Source organism: Papio anubis, chromosome 1, assembly GCF_008728515.1.
Source record: "Papio anubis isolate 15944 chromosome 1, Panubis1.0, whole genome shotgun sequence".
Classification (NCBI taxonomy): Eukaryota; Metazoa; Chordata; class Mammalia; order Primates; family Cercopithecidae; genus Papio; species Papio anubis.
The window spans coordinates 88213282-88231372 of NC_044976.1; the positions used below are offsets into that span (position 1 = coordinate 88213282).

At 41.7% G+C, this 18091-nt stretch overlaps 1 protein-coding gene across 6 annotated transcripts in view; it reads left to right on the forward strand.

Annotated features, from left to right (window-relative positions):
• The window catches only part of LRRC8D (leucine rich repeat containing 8 VRAC subunit D), a 170398-nt gene that overhangs the window by 75907 nt on the left and 76400 nt on the right, over window positions 1-18091 (forward strand). The window contains exon 2 of one of the 6 annotated variants that reach the window (XM_009212498.4): window positions 16825-16878. The exons of the other annotated variants lie outside the window; for them this stretch is intronic. The gene's annotated coding sequence lies outside the window, so the exon portion shown is untranslated. The remainder of the gene's footprint in view (window positions 1-16824; window positions 16879-18091) is intronic. 6 annotated transcript variants of the gene reach the window in all.

Sequence of the window (18091 nt, forward strand, 5' to 3'; positions counted from 1 at the left end):
AATGTGAATGACATAAGTAAATTTCATAAAGGAAATATAAGTCGTCACTCAAATAATTGTCTCTTTTCTTTCCTTAAAATACAAGTGTTCCATATCTTATAGGTGAGTACAGTATTGGCCGACGTGATATGGAAAACTGTATCAAGTTTGGAGACAGCCATAGTGTTAAAAGTTCTTAGTGCTTTCAACACTGTGAAATAGTGCTCATGTTCTTTCATTGTCAGCTTCCATGACCCAAACGTGTCTATAGGTGAAGGTCTCCCACCCCCACCCCACTCACCACTCAGTAAGCAAGCAGACTGATATCTCAGTGCCTACAGTGAGCAGTGTTAATTGACTTGCTTGTCTGAGGACAGATAGGTGTGCTAGATAATTAATATTTTTTAGAAACAAAATTATTACATTATCCTAAAAATAAATCAATGTACTGGGAACACATGCAGGACTTTTATATTACTACCCAAGAAAAGATAAGACTACTATATTCATATAATATATTATGAAGTCTGTTAGATGGCTTTAAATTTGTTCATTTTTCTTATTTGACAAGAGTTTTAAATCCCTATGTATTTACAGATTTGGCAGACTTGGTATGCTTTCTTCAAGCTATCATTATAAACAAGCAAATGGCTCAGAAAAATTCCCACCTAGGTAATTTTATCTCAAATATCTGCTTAATTTCAAAGGCAACTTGAGTTAGCCCTGTGCAAACTCAAAACACTGTGTGTAAATATATGTGCAATAATTTTTTTTCTGTGTACCACATGTATCTTCTGAGTAGCATAATGTTGCTTTTAAAGATGTACCTGTTTGTTTTTTTACTTATCTTTTAATTTTCTATGTGAACAAATTTGGCAGGTACTTTTAAAACTTAAAATATCTTCAAGTTTCTATTCATATATAACATTTCATTTTAGGCAACAATTGAACTTCTGAAAAGTTGTTGACACCTTGAACTTCTCTAAGCTAAATTATTTTTAGATGTCTTGAAAGAACTCTAAGAAGTTGAATAATCATACCAGTTTTTTCATGATTTTAGTAATCTCTTTATCATGTTTCTTAAAGCAGTTTACATCTATGTATAATTTGTGAGGCCCAGGATAGAATGTCTCTGAGTCTGATACTCCAGAGTAGCACACTCAGCTCTACAGGGAAAACTTTTCCATGGAAACATCAGAAAAGGAAAGGTATGACAGCACATGTTTATTAAACATATTGCATAGTATATATATTATGTCTCCTCCTAACAGGCAAGCATTGGAACCTTTATTAGACATTGTTGTCCTAATATAATGTGATGTACACAAATACATCTCTAATAGACAAAAAGATGATACATGAGTTTTAGGTTTCCAGACTAACCACCCAAAATCTATGGCTTAAGTGGCTTTGTATAAATTCATGACCAATAATGGCATATTTCCAGGGCTTGGAGCAGAGTGTGGGGAGAGGATCAGCCTTGACGATTCCTCTGTGGGTGAGTGGGAGGGTAGAGGGGTGGATGAGGATGGTAAAGGATAGATGGGAAGAGGCCAGGAGGTGGGGAAGGGAGGGGTTGTAAACTTTCAATCTGGAGGAGCCCTTTCAATCTGGAGGTGATGTCGTCTGACACCACCATTGCACAGAAGGGGAAGTAAGATACAAAACGTTTATGTGCCTGGCTCGTGGTCACGTAGCTAGTGGCCAGGCAGGACCTACAATGCAGGTTTCTGACTCCCAGCACACCTTACACACTGGCAGTTTGCTAAGAGTAGCTGAGAAATGCAGTGGCTTGGCAGGGAGAGACAGGCTGTGAAAAATTAACATAGGTGAGGGGTGCTCAGGCCGAGGATAGGGCAAGCTCCTGTATGAAGATCAGGGTTTACCACCCCTGGAGGACAAAGGTGGTGAGAACCCAGCTCAGAGGTCGGGACTCTAGTCAAATAAATTAGCATTCAGGACTGAGTCCAGTCTAGGAGCGGGAAATTGCCATACCGCACTAGTGATAATACTATTTACTCTTTCTTTCTCGCTCTCTGTCTTTCTCCCTTTCTCTCTCTCTCATTCTCTCTTTTCTTGTGAATCATAGTTGTTAATAAACAAGCTCAATCTATATAGTGAGAAATAAAACTAAATAAACATATTCACATATTCTCAAAAAAATTTTACTACTTCTTGGATACTTATTATGCATTAGACATTAGGCTAGACACTTTATTGCAGCATAATCATTTAATTTTCATAATAATCACTTTGGAAAGGTGTGGTGGTTCAGTTTTTGCAGAGGGGGGTGCTGATTGATATTCAGAGAGTTAAGTGATTTACTTGAAGTCAGCAGAGTGTATTAGAACCTATTCATTATGTTGGGACCAGAGGGGCAGAAGGAAATCCAAAGGAAGAGAAGTATACAGATGTGTTCATATACACGTTTTGATGATAACTATTGATGTATGTACGTCTCTCTCGGCTACACTATAGGAATACCTTAAGTAATTCAATGGCAACGTACCTTCTTGCTAGTATTTTAATAGTATAGATCTGTTAATGAATTATCTTAGAAACATTATACTTGGTGTATTCTGTTGCTTTATGGTTTCATTTTGAGTTGAGTATTAAGGGAATACAGTATTTTAATCAGAACTCTGCCAGTGCTTTTATCTAGAGGCCTGTTGCCATTTTTGTCTTCTGTGAAATTTTTGCCCTAAGAAAGGTGGGATTATGTTTTTTCCTAGCAGATTGAGTTGGTGTAGTATATTCTTGGTTATCAAAATACATAGCTTTGAGATTTTGAATTGGTAAATATTCATGAGATGTTTAAAAGCATGATACATACTGCGTATGTTAATCCCATTAAATTGGATGCTGTGTCTATACACATGCAGGACCTAGGAGGACACACGCAGGACCTAGGACACGTCCTAGTACCTAGGAACCACTGCTTGTGGTTGTGGATAACTTTGTTCTTTGCTTCTTGTGTTTTTCAGTTTCCTATCAGGCATATATTAACCTTTTGTAAAAAAGGTTATTTTTAATAACCTGAAAAAAAATTATTTGCTGTAAGTTAATAGTTTGCTCTGAGAGAGGACACCATGATTTGAACTGGTCTCCCTTAGCCAAGTCTCATTTGATTTCTGCAGTGCTATGTTGCCCACCCAGAATCACAGATAAAAGTGGTGGGCAGCAAAAGTGCAGTGGAGGTGGAGGCTGGAACAAGGTGCATCCCGGTGAGTGCCTGGTACAGGGAAGGAGCAGCATGGTTATGGTGTAATAATTGGAGGCCGCCTCTCCTAGCACAGCAGATAACAGAAGGAATTCCCACCTAACCCCCATACTCGCTCCTGAGCAGCTGAATAAAGATGTCTCTGATATGTGGCTGAACCTCTGTATGTGATTTAGTGCCCACAGGCAGCTGATACTGGGAGGAAAAATGTTGGGTTCCTATAACTTCTAAAACATTGAATATGAGCCAGTAAGCAGTCATTGGTATACTGCAGTTATTGTATCAGAGTTAACTGATGCTGTAGTGAGGCCACCACATTTATCGAATCTAAAAACAATTCATGGGAGCATGGTGAAAAATGGAAAACCGCTACCTGATGAGGAATTGTGAAATATCTATGTGTGGATGTTTAGCCTTGTACTCCACCTCTAAGGGGAAGGGAAGGAAAGCATTATTCATTGAGCATCTCACAGTGTTCCAGATATTAGATGCTTGCCAATCCTTACAAATTCTACAAAGGAAGTACTATCACTTCCTGTGGATCAGGACATTGAAGCTCAGAAAGAGCTCATTTGCTGTGGGTCACATAGCTAGTAAATGGATTCACACCCAGAGATGCCTGAATTCAGAGTCAAGTGGAAGAGGAATTAGGCTTAAATCTGAGTGGCCCCAGCAGCAGGGCTAGGATCAGTGAGTGTAAAGGAGAGATCGGTTAATTTCATAGAATGATCCAAAAGAAGTTAATAAGTGCTGTTCCCGAAATCAAGCAAAGTACCTTAAAACACAGATATACATACACAAACAGCTTTACTAAGATTTAATTTACGTACTGTAATATTCACCTGTTCTAAGCATACAACTACAAAGTGCCTGTCATTAGAAATGTTTGTGCAGAAAAGGCTGGAAAATCTCCCAGATAGAGTAGAGGAATGTTGTGTTTCCATCTCTATAAAAGCCTATGTTGAGTAACTCAAAAGCAGTGTCCATACTGCGATGTGCTGAGTGGCTGTTTACTTAAGTGTTTTAAATGTCGATGGATGTAAAGGAAAGGAAAGTTCTAAAAGGTGTTCCAGTTGTGCTTTTCATCTTAAATTTGGGTCAACGAGATGAGCTCTTAAGCTTCGGAAACACCCAGGCCTTTAAATCTGGCTGCACACTACAGTTGCAGAGCAACTTTTCAATGATTCAGATGTAGACTAAAGGGCCACACCTCTGGGGGTGTGGCCTAGCATTACATTAGTTTTCGAGGCCACCCCGCATTATTCTAGGGTGCAGCTATGCTGAAAACCACTTTCTTTGGCTGAGGAGAGGCTCAAATGTGCCAGAGGGTCATGGACGGTCTAAGTTCCAAACCAACCCCATCCTGCTGGTGATCCCTCTTTTCTGCCTGGTCAAATCAGCCACATCCAAGTTACTTCTGGTTTGCCAGCCATTGCTGCTGTGCCATGTCTGGCTCTTTGAAGATGTCTGACAGTGTTGGCAGTTAACCAGAGACAGTTTTGTGACCTTATAACCAGATCAACTTTGTGTCTAATTCATGTCCACCAGGCATTTCTGCAGAGCTTTAGGATGGAGAGGACCTTGAGGAAAGAATTAATGTAAACTCTGTCAACTTAGCTGATCATCGTTCCTGCTTTTAAAATAATTTGAACAATTATAGTCACATTTGAAAATTTTGTGTATCTGTTCTTCATTTGTGCAGGTCACAATGTATAGGCCCACATGAAAGGATCAATGCTTTCAGATTTGTCTTCTATGTGGAACTTGTATGGTTAAATGATTATAATGTAGTAAAGTGAAAATCTATTCTAGGAGCTAGAGGGTGTCAGAACTGATGGCCCCTGGGGATCCTTTGAAACCTCTCTGAGCTTGTTTCTTTGTCTGTATAATGTGACCAACAATTCCTGCCTTGCAGTATCACTCTAAGAATTCAACTGAAGGATATGTGTGATAATGTCTTACAACTATGTATTTATTGTACCCCTTCCATATACTGGTCCCTGGGGAAACAAACGTGAATGAATTATGATCCCTGCCCTAGAGAATCTTACAGCTTTAGTGAAGGAGATAGACTCAAAACCAGATAATTGTACAAGAGTATGGAGGGGCAGAAATGCACAGGATACTCTGGGAGCATCAAGGGAGGATTAAAAGGACTGGGTTATTGGTGTAGAAATTTCTAGGAAGGCTTCCCATAGGCACTGGTAGCGGGTAAAGACAGGAAATTAACAAGGTAAAATGGGGAAAGCTAGGTACTTCAGGCAGAGGAAACACAATGGGCAAGAGCCTGTGGATGAGAACCTGGTAGAGGGATGATGAGTTACTAATGCTGATGGTGTTTTATTCAATTCTTGCTTTTCCCTGGGAGAAATGACTTTTGGGTACAGTGCATCAGGGAAGATTCAAAAGGTAAAGGTGGTGAGAGATGGAGGTTAAAAAGTCATCTTCTGTTTTCTTCTTAGTTTGCCTGATTTTGTGTAGGTATTTGGAATATACCTACACAGAATGAAGCGGAATGCAATTGAGTGATTTATGTCTATCATAAAAAAACTGTGACTAAAAATAAATCTTTGTTCAGGCCAGATGTAGTATATGTTTACCATTTGAGGTGGGCATCGAAGCATAGTGGCACTTACTGGAAGTATCTCAGAGAAAGGAGGCTGATTTTATAAAGAAAGTTTGTAGTTCAGGAGGTCTGAAAGCTAAGAGGTGGCCCACAGAGCACTGAAGATAAGCTTGTTGAGCCTCTCAGTAGTTTTTGTCTGTTCCAGTTTTTAGGCAGCAAAACCACAGCAGCATCTCGCCAAGACTATTTTTAATGCAGCTGTCTCTGTTGATTTGTGTGTCTTATCCTCACCCTGTTTCCTTCACAACTGTACCATCTTAGGAATCAGGAATCACAAAGCCAGGTATCCAGTGGTGATTTCAGTTCTTTGCCATGGTGAGTGGAGGCCAGAGGGGTCAGGGAATGTAAGGGGTGCATAACTCTTGTGCTGTGGGCTTTCCTGCCATACGTTGTCGGGTGTACTCCACAGCATCCTGATACCAGCCTCTGCCCTGGGAAACAGACTGTGTGTGCCCCATGCATTTTTAGTCCAACAGATCCTATCAGAAGACCAAATGTCTTCATCAGAAACAGTGTGACAACCTCTTCTCTTTGCCTCTTCTGCTGACTCTGTTAACAGGCAGCACTGGGGCAGGAGAGCCTGCAGGGCCTTTCATGGCTGCTTGAGTTCTCACCTGTTTGCCTGAGCTCTGATTGCTCTGCCCTGTAAGCGTAAAGGAGATGTGCTGAGTGGAAAGAGCTCTATACAGGCAGCCAGGAAGCCAGATTTCAGGTCCATCTCTATCTCTAACTGGCAGCCTTGCCTTGGGTAAATCATCAGTGGGCAATAGTTTCTCTCCTGTAAAAGGAAAGTATTGGGTTTAGATTGTTTCTGAAGTTCTCTAGATTTAACCTGGCAGGAATTGAAATTGCTAACTTTACTCTAACTGCACCATTGCCCAATCCCCAACTGTCCTCACCTCTGCCCCACCCTTTCATTCCCACTGTCTGCTTCATACTTTCCTTTCCACCTGACCCGTCCCTGCCAACTCCATTCTTTCATGCCTACCTCTCTGTATCTGGAGAGAATCCTTTGGTGCCCAAGCAGGGCTAGATTACCAGATACGCAGACTAAACGTGATTGGGGCACCAGAAAAGCAGACACCATGCTCAAATATGTTTCTTTTTTAAAAATAATTTGATATTTGCTACTTAAAAAAATAAAGCAGTGATCATGAGAAAAAGCATACCTTAGCTGAACTTTCTTATACTTATTTTATGGTTTATTATTTAAAGTTGATTTCTGTTTGGAGGAACACTATATAATCTTTGCAGTACTTCATGCCTCTGAAGGCTTCATCTTCTTCCTCCTCCTAAACTTGTTGAAGTCAGCCTTTTCACCGAAGCCTCACAGAGGTAGGGAAGTGCTGCTTTGCTCTGCCCTTTTCTCTGTACTGGCCTCATGTGTGCTGCTTTTAGTATAGTTACACGTTTCTCTATAGCACTTTCTAGGTGAGCATCTCCATGCTGGGGGCTAGGCCCTGGGGCAGAAGTAGACCAGGGAGAGAGGCACAAGGTGTGAGACACACTCATCCTCCTCTGGAGTTTATAATTGAAACGTATGTTTTCTCCACAACAATTAAATGCCGGAAATGGCCATACATATTTGAAGGAGTGCAGAGCAGTCTCTGGAAGATGCTCCTGCAGCAGGGACCTTGAAGAGAAGATGGAGGAAAGTTTAACCATAATAACAAAGTATGCATATCTGAATAGCCTGCTACTTTATTTCTAAGCCCTAAATCCCATGATTGTGGACTGTTGGCTGTTTCCCATTTTCAGAGCTGCCCCAAACCAGTTTCTCCCAGACTCAGGCATTCTCTTTCTGTGTCTTCATATCTCTTCTGAACTGACTTTTGTCCTTTGAGCCTGCCCTCTCTGATAAGCTGCGGTAGCCACTGAGAAGAATGACCAAGTTGAGTCCCTGAGCCCACTGAATAAAAGGATGTTTTCTTTTTCTTTTTCTTTTTTTTTTGAGATGGAGTCTCTGTCGCCCAGGCTGGAGTGCAGTGACGCGATCTCAGCTCACTGCAAGCTCCGTCCCCCGGGTTCACGCCATTCTCCTGCCTCAGCCTCCCGAGTAGCTGGGACTACAGGCGCCCGCCACCTCGCCCGGCTAGTTTTTTGTATTTTTAGCAGAGACGGGGTTTCACCGTGTTAGCCAGGATGGTTTTGATCATCTGACCTCGTGTTGTGCCTGCCTCGGCCTCCCAAAGTGCTGGGATTACAGGTGTGAGCCACCACGCCCAGGCAATAAAAGAATGTTTTCTAATGGGTTCAGTCTGGTTGCCTAGGGGGAACATTTGACTTTTGTATAGACTGTAAGTAATCTCCATTTATTTATTTATTTATTTATTTGTTTAATTTATTTATTTATTTTTTTTTGAGATGGAGTCTCGCCCTGTCGCCCAGGCTGGAGTGAAGTGGCGTGATCTCGGCTCACTGCAAGCTCCGCCTCCCGGGTTCACACCATTCTCCTGCCTCAGCCTCCCAAGAAACTGGGATTACAGGCGCCCGCCACCAAGCCCTGCTAATTTTTTTGTATTTTTAGTAGAGACGGGGTTTCACAGTGTTCGCCAGGATGGTCTTGATCTCCTGACGTCATCCGCCTGCCTCGGCCTCCCGAAGTGCTGGGATTACAGGCCTGAGCCACCGCGCCCGGCCCATTTGTTTATTTTCGTAGTCTGGTTAATCCCATGTCATTGGCTTTGAAGTTAAATAAATTGATTGCTGAATGTGCACTGGGCACTGCGCTAAGTGGGGACATGTATGGGCTCACTAAATCCCCACCACAACCTCTGAGGTGAGTGGTTTCCCACTTACTGAGAAAGACAGAGGGAAACAGAGATGTTAGGTAACACACCTGACATCACACAGCTAATAAATGACAGAGCCAGGATTCTTGGCTCTAGCAGTGTGACTCCTGTGTCTCTTCTCTTAATCATTGCACTGTATGTTCTCTGACTGCAAAGGCAGAGATGGTAGAGTTGTGGGTGTGCTGGGGACAGCATGGAGAAAGTAGTAGCACTGTCCACTTGAGTTATTGAACTGATTTTGAGTTTCTTTCTTTCACAATGAAAGTTGTTTGAATTGTTAATAAGAGGAAATTTTAGAAAATGCTTCACCTTGAATATATTAGGCTATATCTCTTCTCTGTAATGGCATCTTTTCAATTCTCTTCATCACTTTTTTTGTTCGCCTATGTGATCAAAATTAAAGTTGTCTGCTGTGGATGCTTTTTCAATGAGGTACACAGTATCACATTGCCACATGTAATTTCCACTCAGGTGACACTGTTCTGACTGCTGAGAGAAATGGTAGGATTAGCAGAAAGGGTGGTACTAGACATTTTATCTCCCTTAATCTTCAAGCAAACATGGTTACACATATTGGAATAGTCTTTTCAGGATTCTGGTGGACTTGGTTGGTTTATTTTAAGGATGAGAGTTTCCTCCAGAAAGTTAAACATTATTACATCTGCTGCTTTACCACACTTACTTTTTGGGGTGTTTGCTGATGTTCGTAACTAGTAATAACAGTGATTCATAAAAAGGAATCTCTTATTTTATGAACATTTCAATCTGGTGTCTTGAGTTGAGCCCAGAAACTTTATAACTGGCTCTGAATTGATTTCTCCCTAAACATAAATGTGTTTTTTGAGATCTCTTAATACCTCTGGCATCTGATATTTGCATATCATTTTATTTAATGATTCTAGAGGCTTGGAAGGCTGCTAAAAGTCATTGTTTTCGCCTTTGAGAATAATTATCATCCTGGAATCCCCAGTTAGACTGAGACCACCTAACCTCCCCCTACTCAGGATTCAAGCCAGTTCTGTCCAAGGACAAACCAGAGAGGGCCTGAAGAATTAAAGTGGGCGGGGCAGGATGAAAACACTAATAGTAGAGATAGCTTTCTGAGCTATCTGGAAGGATTGTCCTCACCCTCTCCCAATACTTCTGTCAAAGTTAAAAACATTTCCCCTTAGTTTGGCTCCTTGGGGAGTCCCCAGGCTCAGTTGCAGTTTTCATTGCAGCTGTAAGTGACCATCTGACCACTGGTGCATTCAGGAAAGTTGGACCTTCAGGCTCTTTTTGGAGTTAATGGAGCATCCTGTAGTTTAACAGATGTGAGACTGTTTTTAGAGATATCAGCTGCCTGCTGGTCTGGTTCCTGGGCTGTGCCTTTTTGGTTCAGCCCAGGGGAAAGGAAGGAAGGAAATAAAATGAAATTAGTTCATTCACTTTTCTTCCTTAAAAGGACTGCAGGAATACAGGAGAAGGATCAGGGACATCTGAACTCAGTGAATTAACTTGTTCTTCTGTCTGCTCCAGGTTATTTCATTTGGTTCTTGCTGACATGCTTTACCTGGAGCTCTATGGGCCACTCCTGCACTGCACGGGTATTAGGACCAGACACTGTAAAGCTGCAGGGAGGGATGTGAATACCTTATCATCCAGAGTCATGGCTTAGTAGAAAACACGTCAGTTTTATTATGAGACCTAAGTTTGAGTCCCAGTACCACTACTATTAGCTGGGTAATATTGGGCAGTCTTGGAATTGAACTTTTTGAACAGTTTTTCCCCTAACTTGAAGTTGCTCATAACACTTACTTTACAGGATTGTTGTATGGTTGTGAGGATGAATTAAAATGTTGACCATGTTAAAGTCACTTTGTCAGCCATCCAGTATCCTTGCTGTTATAGTTCTATGCACAGCTGATTTTTTTAGTTGCAGGCAAACAAATTTTTACATGGAAATACTTGATTTTGGAGGTTTTAAATAACCCTTTCATAAAGGATTGATAGTTTAAAATAGTTGATCGGAAAAATGAAAAGGAACTTGGGAAGAAATGTCATGGTGCCCTTCAGATTTATTTCAGCACACATAAAAGAAGCCTGCTGGCCAGGCGCGTTGGCTGAAGCCTGTAATCCCAGCACTTTGGGAGGCCGAGACAGGCGGATCACAAGGTCAGGAGATGGAGACCATCCTGGCTAACACAGTGAAACCCTGTCTCTACTAAAAAATACAAAAAACTAGCCGGGCAAGGTGGCGGGCGCCTGTAGTCCCAGCTGCTTGGGAGGCTGAGGCAGGAGAATGGCATAAACCTGGGAGGCGGAGCTTGCAGTGAGCTGAGATCCGGCCACTCCACTCCAGCCTGGGCAACAGAGCGAGACTCCGTCTCAAAAAAAAAAAAAGAAAGAAGCCTCCTAAGACTTAAGTTTTCACCTGTGTCATTTGGCTTAGAAAATAGTTTGAAGAAACTTTCCATGGGGTTAATGCTCTACAAGGGTCAAAAACCTATTTCCATGTGCTAAGGCATCAATAATATTTTTAATATGGCTGTTTCTCTTTTGAACATATATTAATTGTTTCCCTCTAAGAATTCACACAGAAATTGGATATCATATTTTGGACTACCTCCCAAGACTTTTGTGGGATGGAATATGGTCAAATACTCACTCATGAACAAATAAAACCAAACAGATTTGTTCCCTCTCACCACATTTTTGCACATATATCTTTGATAAATATTCACTGAAAGCTGTAAGCTACACAAAGCAAGGAAAACTACTCACTATTGAAGTTTGAGGGAGCCAAGTGAATAACCCCTCTTCCATGCCCAGATTCCACACCAGTTAGAAAGATAAAGGCGTCAGGCTGGTAAACAGCAAAATGTCATCTTTATTACTGATGATGCATGTTGGAGAATATGGCTTTGGGTCTGCAGCAAAGTGGGCCTCCAGAAATTTTATCCCTGAATTAGATAAAACTACCCACCTTTTCTTGGCATGCCAGGATAACGGAAGCTGGTACCCTGCAGGGGAAAGCTGGCTAACCCCGGCAGGAGAGGAGTCCAGCATCCATGACCTCTGCAGACAGGCAAATCTCAAAGAGAACGAAGAGGAGGAATTAGTGAGGGGGCAGCAAGGAAGGCCAGGTGTATTGTGAGGAATTCTCTCTTGGCGATGTAACATGAAGAGAATGAGTAAGTGTCCTCTCACCTCAACACCTGCAGTAGGGTCTTCAAAGGTAGCTGAGACCTGGCCCCTGCTTACCAGGGACATTGAATGGGGAAGGAAGAGAAGACACCTCTACAATTGTATTTGAACAGTTGTCCTCCTCCACAGCTTTAGCTAAGGCTCTAAATGCAAGTGGGAGCACATTTTTACGGGGCAGCCACATTGTTCCCTGGTGTTTTAACTGCCCCCCAACTGCTGTTTACTTCCCACATCTGAATCTTCTTCCAAGCATCACTTTTAGGCTTAAAAAAAAATCTCTATTTGACTAAAAAAAATGAGAGGAACAATTCCTTATAAAATGCTAAACAGAACTAAACATCTGGTACTGTACACACTGTAGCCCAAAGGTGAATTTTACCCTCGATATAAGCAGAGTATGCTGCATGGCAACAGCTCAGACAGAAGCACGAGTATCGCTGCTACTGAAGAACGGAGGAAAGTAGAGCCGCTATCATCGCCGAAGGGAATTCATCATTATCCCTGTTAGTAATTTCATAGCTTTGGAAATCGGTTTATAGTACTTAACTGACACAGCCCCAAAATCCCACCCCTGACTCTGCCTTTTCTACTTTCCCCAACCTCTGTCCCCTTTCTAAAGAACAAGCTTTTGTGGAATTTAAAGTAGACTGTGACTGACCAGGTCGCTGCTTGCTCACAATGTCTGTCCTTTGTGTTGGCTTTCTCAGCCAAACTTTTGGGAGCCAGTTGTCACCCAGGACCCGGGGCTGGCATTCTTTGGAAAAACCTGCCTGTGTGTTGTGCCAAGTTCTGTTAGCCACTCCATGTTATTCTTAGATGGGCTCTGGAGTGAGACCAGCCTGTGTGCGTGCATTTGTGGTAGGCACTGGATAAGAACTGGAGTAATGACTCCAGAAGTGAAGGGTCACAGCTCGAACCTGCTGAGTCATCTCAGCTCAGCCTTGCTGGCAAGGCCTTCCAGGCTGCATATAGTTTGCTCTTCCTGTTCATTGCATTGCAACCTGTCAACGGCTATTTTCTGAAGGTCTATGGGGGCTCATGTAGAAAAGGAATAGGTCTGGGTGGAGGCCAGGAATCTGAATGTGTATCATGTACCCTAGCTCATCTTAATTCAAGTGTTAGTTTATAAGAAGCACGTAAGAACGGGTAACTCAAGCTCTGCCAAACAAATCTGTCAGCATTTACTCATGCAGGAAGGCTATTATCATGTATCACGTTTGAACACAAAGGGACAAAGGGTCCTAAAGGGCTTCCCATCTGTCTTTCAGGTGCTGGGCTTCCTGTCTTCCACAGTGTCTTTTTTTTTTTTTTTTGAGACTGAGTCTTGCTCAGTTGCCCAGGCTGGAATGAAGTGGTGTGATCTTAGCTCACTACAACCTCCGCCTCCCAGGTTCAGGTGATTCTCCTGCCTAGCCCCCTGAGTAGCTGGGATTACAAGGCACAGACCACCACACCTAGCTAATTTTTGTATATTTAGTAGAGATGGGGTTTTGCCACATTGACCAGGCTGGTCTTGAACTCCTGACCTCAGGTAATCCACCCACCTTGGCCTCGCAAAGTGCTGGGATTACAAGTACGAGCCACCGTGCCCGGCCACTCTGTTGTTTTAAATCATGTATTGGCTGTGAGCAGATGAGGAAGAGGAATCACACTGTGTATTGAGATTACTGACAACCTTTCTAAGCCTCGTTTTTTCAGAGTTTTAGCCTGAAAAGGGACATTGATCCATTTGTAGTCTGATTTCCTTCTTTTCTCAGTTTACAAAGAAATTAGAGGAATCCTTTCATGAGTCCCCCCACATTAGTCATTTCCTGCTTTGTGATCACACAGCACTTTGTTCATACTCCATATTTTAAGTAAACACTGTTTTGTAATTAATGTGTTTATATGTCACTTCTTTCCACCATCACCACCAGCCCCCTTGCACCAACTGATTTCTTCACGAGATGGAACCAGGTCTAATTTATGTTTGTCTCCCCCAAACCCTGTGACAGATAGATGAATCATGTTGCCTGGAGAGGTTAAGGGATTTGCCTAGAGTAGCAGGCCTGAAATGTGAGTGGCTTTCATAACTCCCAGCCATGTACTTATCACATGCATGTTGCCAGAAATATTTTTAAATGATGTGAATTTGTGCGAAGGAGTTAGGACACAATTTTCCCATTATGTTCCTCTACACTAGCTCATTTATAAAACATTCATAATAGTGATGATGATGATAGTGATGATGTCATCACCACCCACCCAATTGTATCATTTTAAGGATCAACCTAAATAATATTTGTGAAAGCTTTGCAACTGGCAAAGCCACCTTATGCCGGTATATAGATTGCTATTGCTCTAGTCTGTTATTATTTCTGTGTAATTTACAGAGTATTTCATATTCATCATCTCACTTCTCATTACACCTCTGTGAAATAGATGGTCTCATTATCATTTCACAGACACAAGAACCGAGGCTGAGCGAGACTAAGTATTTTTTATTTTATTTTATTTTATTTTATTTTTTTGAGACGGAGTCTCGCTCTGTCACCCAGGCTGGAGTGCAGTGGCCGGATCTCAGCTCACTGCAAGCTCCGCCTCCCGGGTTTACGCCATTCTCCTGCCTCAGCCTCCCGAGTAGCTGGGATTACAGGTGCCCGCCAACTCACCCGGCTAGTTTTTTGTATTTTTTTAGTACAGACGGGGTTTCACCGAGCCAGGATGGTCTCGATCTCCTGACCTCGTGATCCACCCGTCTCGGCCTCCCAAAGTGCTGGGATTACAAGCTTGAGCCACGGCGCCCGGCCTGAGACTAAGTATTTCAACTGTAATCATAAATGGATGAAAGAAGACTAGAACCCAGCCAGCCCTCTTGCTTTCTTCCAGCACAGCCACCAGAACAAGGCTGCAGAGTCCCTCAGGGGTGTTGTCATCATCATCTTCTGTTGAATCTGTTACATCTTCTGTTGTGTGTTTAGGTCCTCAGGTCCCTAAAGCCCTCCTGGGTGAGCCCAGGAAAGAGACATCTCCATGAGAAATAAGAGTGAGGCCCTTCTAAGACCGGTTATGTATGTGTGTTTAAGTGCTAGTCAGGTTTTTCATTTTATCAACACACAGGGCTTGGACACAGAATGCTTTATAAGACAAAGCAAGTTTGATTTTGAAGTGGCCGACCATTGTCCATGTTGGACCAGCAGCAGCAGCATGTGGATATGTGGGGTCCGGGCAGGAGGGGCTAACCTCTCCATGGCTTTTGTCTCAACGGGGAGTTCCCTACCGTGACTCTCAGAGGAAATGAAGGATGATAAATCCAGCTGCTGCTTCCTGTTTCTATAATTTGGAGATTTATTTTTTTAAAGGGTAGAATGCTTTATTTTTAAACCAGTGGAAAATACCCTCAACGTGTTCCTTGTTAGTATTTCCTTGAAATCTAGATGCACTCATTTGAGCTTTAAAGGAGTGGGGGTGTGTGTGTGTGTGTGTGTGTGTGTGTGTGAAATTCCCATGATGCTGCCTGAGATGGCTCTCTTTCAGTTTTTCAACAACAACAACAACAACAACAGAATGAAAACCAATTAAGGCAGATTTTACTGGGCAGGAAGCTCTATGTGAGATTGATGACAGTGTGTGATTTAGAAGAGGCCTGTAATTTATATCTGTGGTATTACTATCTCTCAGGCTATGCTTGTGCAATTCAGGTCTGGTTTTTCTTCTGCTTGTGATCGTGTCATTAGTAATAAAGACCTGAGTCATTTAGGAAACACACTGCCTCCTCACATATCATTGTTTACAGACAGTAGCTGTTTGGTATAGATGATTAGGATGCAACTTTTGGAGTTTGATTATGTGGCCCCTGACTCCATAACTAAAACCAATAGGTAGAAATATATTTTTCCAGTGCCATTTTTTTTTTCATTTCCTAATTTAAAAGACAGAGAATGTATATGGGGTTCCAGTGGTACATTGTTCAGGAGCAGCATAGGAAATTTACTATCTGGCAAAGTAGAATTATAAGAATTTAGCAAATATACCAGATCCCCTCACTGAGTAAGAATCTTCACTCTAATTTAAGTCCCTTAGCCCCTTCTTTCATATTCTTAAAATCATAGCTACTATTCTGCTTATAGTGGGTGATTAGTACATATTTTGTACTTATGAACCAGTAGGCCTAAGTGAGTTGTTTATTCTTTTAAGAATTACGGTTACACTTTAATGAATTCAGAATAAAAAATAAATCTCCACAGCCTAAATTTAGTGAAGAGATTATACTGAATATTTGGTCTGACGTTGTTAATAACTTAAAGTTGATATTATTTCTTTGTCTCATAGTAGTTTGTAAGGATCAGATTAGTTGGAATCCCTGGAATTGTCTTTTAAAAAGTGAGGTAATGATAAAGACCTTAGGTAATATTGTTAATAAATGACAGTTGAGTTGTTGTTTTGTTTTTTGGGGGCTTTACTCCTTGTGCCCTTAGGCAGCCTTTGATTACCAGCATTTTGTCACCTTCACTTTAGGGGTTCCTTCTAATGATTTTTTTTTAATTTGTAGAAGCAAATTTAATTTAATTTGAGTTAATCTCTAGTTTAAAATAAGCTAAGGGGGCAGGTAGGAGCTTCGTAGTGTCAGTCAGATCTGGGTTTAAATCCTGGTCCACCTTGTATTAGCTGTGTGATCTTGGTCAAATTACTCAAACTTTCAAAACCTGTTATCTCTCAGTAAAAATGGAACAGTAATACTTATGCTTAGGATGGACAGGACAATTTAATAAGCTCAAGTATGTAAGTGGTTGGTTATTCAGGAGGGGTAGGGGTAGTTTTCTTCCTGTCTTCCCCTTGCCTATTAGCAGTAGCCTCAGTGTTAAATGGCAAGATACAGCCCAAGATTTCCACGTAAAGACGTCAGCAGTGCACAGCTCCTCCCCTCATCTTTGTCCCTGTATACCATGGTCAAGGAAATGAGAAGTAAACTAGCTGCTGTAGGCTACTGACACTCTCCTTAGAAATACTAAATATTTCTTTTCCCACCTTCTTCTTTTCAGTGTAATCTGACTTGAGTTCTCTGAATGCTTGACCTTCCCAGGACATTTCAGCGGGTGAGAAAGCCTGACACTGCTTGGATTACTTGCATATATACAGAGCTACTCACTTATATGTCCATGCGTTTTGGGTTTTTTGGTTTTTGTTTTTTTTTTTTTTTTTAGTTACATAGTTTGTGGAATTATTTTGCAAGTTACCTTTTTGCCTTCAGACTTTTCAAAAGAACCTTTTAAAATTTTGTGACGGGATAAGCAGTATGGTGGTTAGCAAGGTTAGTGTTTACCAGCTTGTTGAAGGGAAAATCAAACAACATATGTCCAAACTCTGTTTAAGAATTTCCATGAGATTCTGAATTCCTTAATCTCTGTAGTTTTATGAAGTCATAGCAACATGCCGCATACTTGAGTTATAGCTCCTTGTAGAAATGTGTTTGTATAATTTGACTTTATGCTCAAAATAAGAAACAAGTAGCCATAAAAAAAAAACATCTTGGTACTTTCTCACCTCTCTACTCCTTTCCCATCCTGAAAAATACACCCTCCCATCATGCCTGCCTCCCCTCCTCGCTGTTGTACCAGTCTTTTGTTTCATCCGCAGCGAGGTTTGAGAGGTGAATATTCACTTTCCCACATACCCTTGCACATTGTGAGCCAGACTTCTTCACCAAAAGTGCTGAGGCCAAAGTGTCAAGTGACTCTCAGCTGCAGATCCAGCAGTCACTTTTGCCCCTTAATATGCATGACTTGCTTTTGACACCTGCAAAGCTGCTTACCACTCTCTTCCTGAAGGGGTTGCCTCTGTTGACTTCTAGGCCAATATTCTCTTCATAGTTCTTCTTGTCCTCTGGCCCACCCTTCTTCCTCTCTGCAGAATCCTTTTCTTCTCCCAGTTCCCTGAATGCTAGTGATCCACTGGATTCTGCCATTGGCCTTTTTTCTCTGTGTTTGCTCTCCTTGGATTATCTCATCTTGCATATATAGATGAGTCATAAATCTGTAAATCCCAGATCTTTCTCTTAGGATTCAGGACAACCAACTACTAGATACCTTGACTTAAATTTATTATACCAGTACCAGCTATTCCAACTGAAAAATTGAATTGACTGGAAATCATGTTGATTATAGAGTAGTTTTCTCCATCTCCCTGCCTCCAGTCTTTCCTCCCTTCAGTCTTGCTTCTACATTCCTGGTAGAATTCTTTTTAAAATGGAATGGTGACCTCATTGCCTCACTTGTTAAAACGCTTCAGTTCCTTACTGTCCCTTTCTAA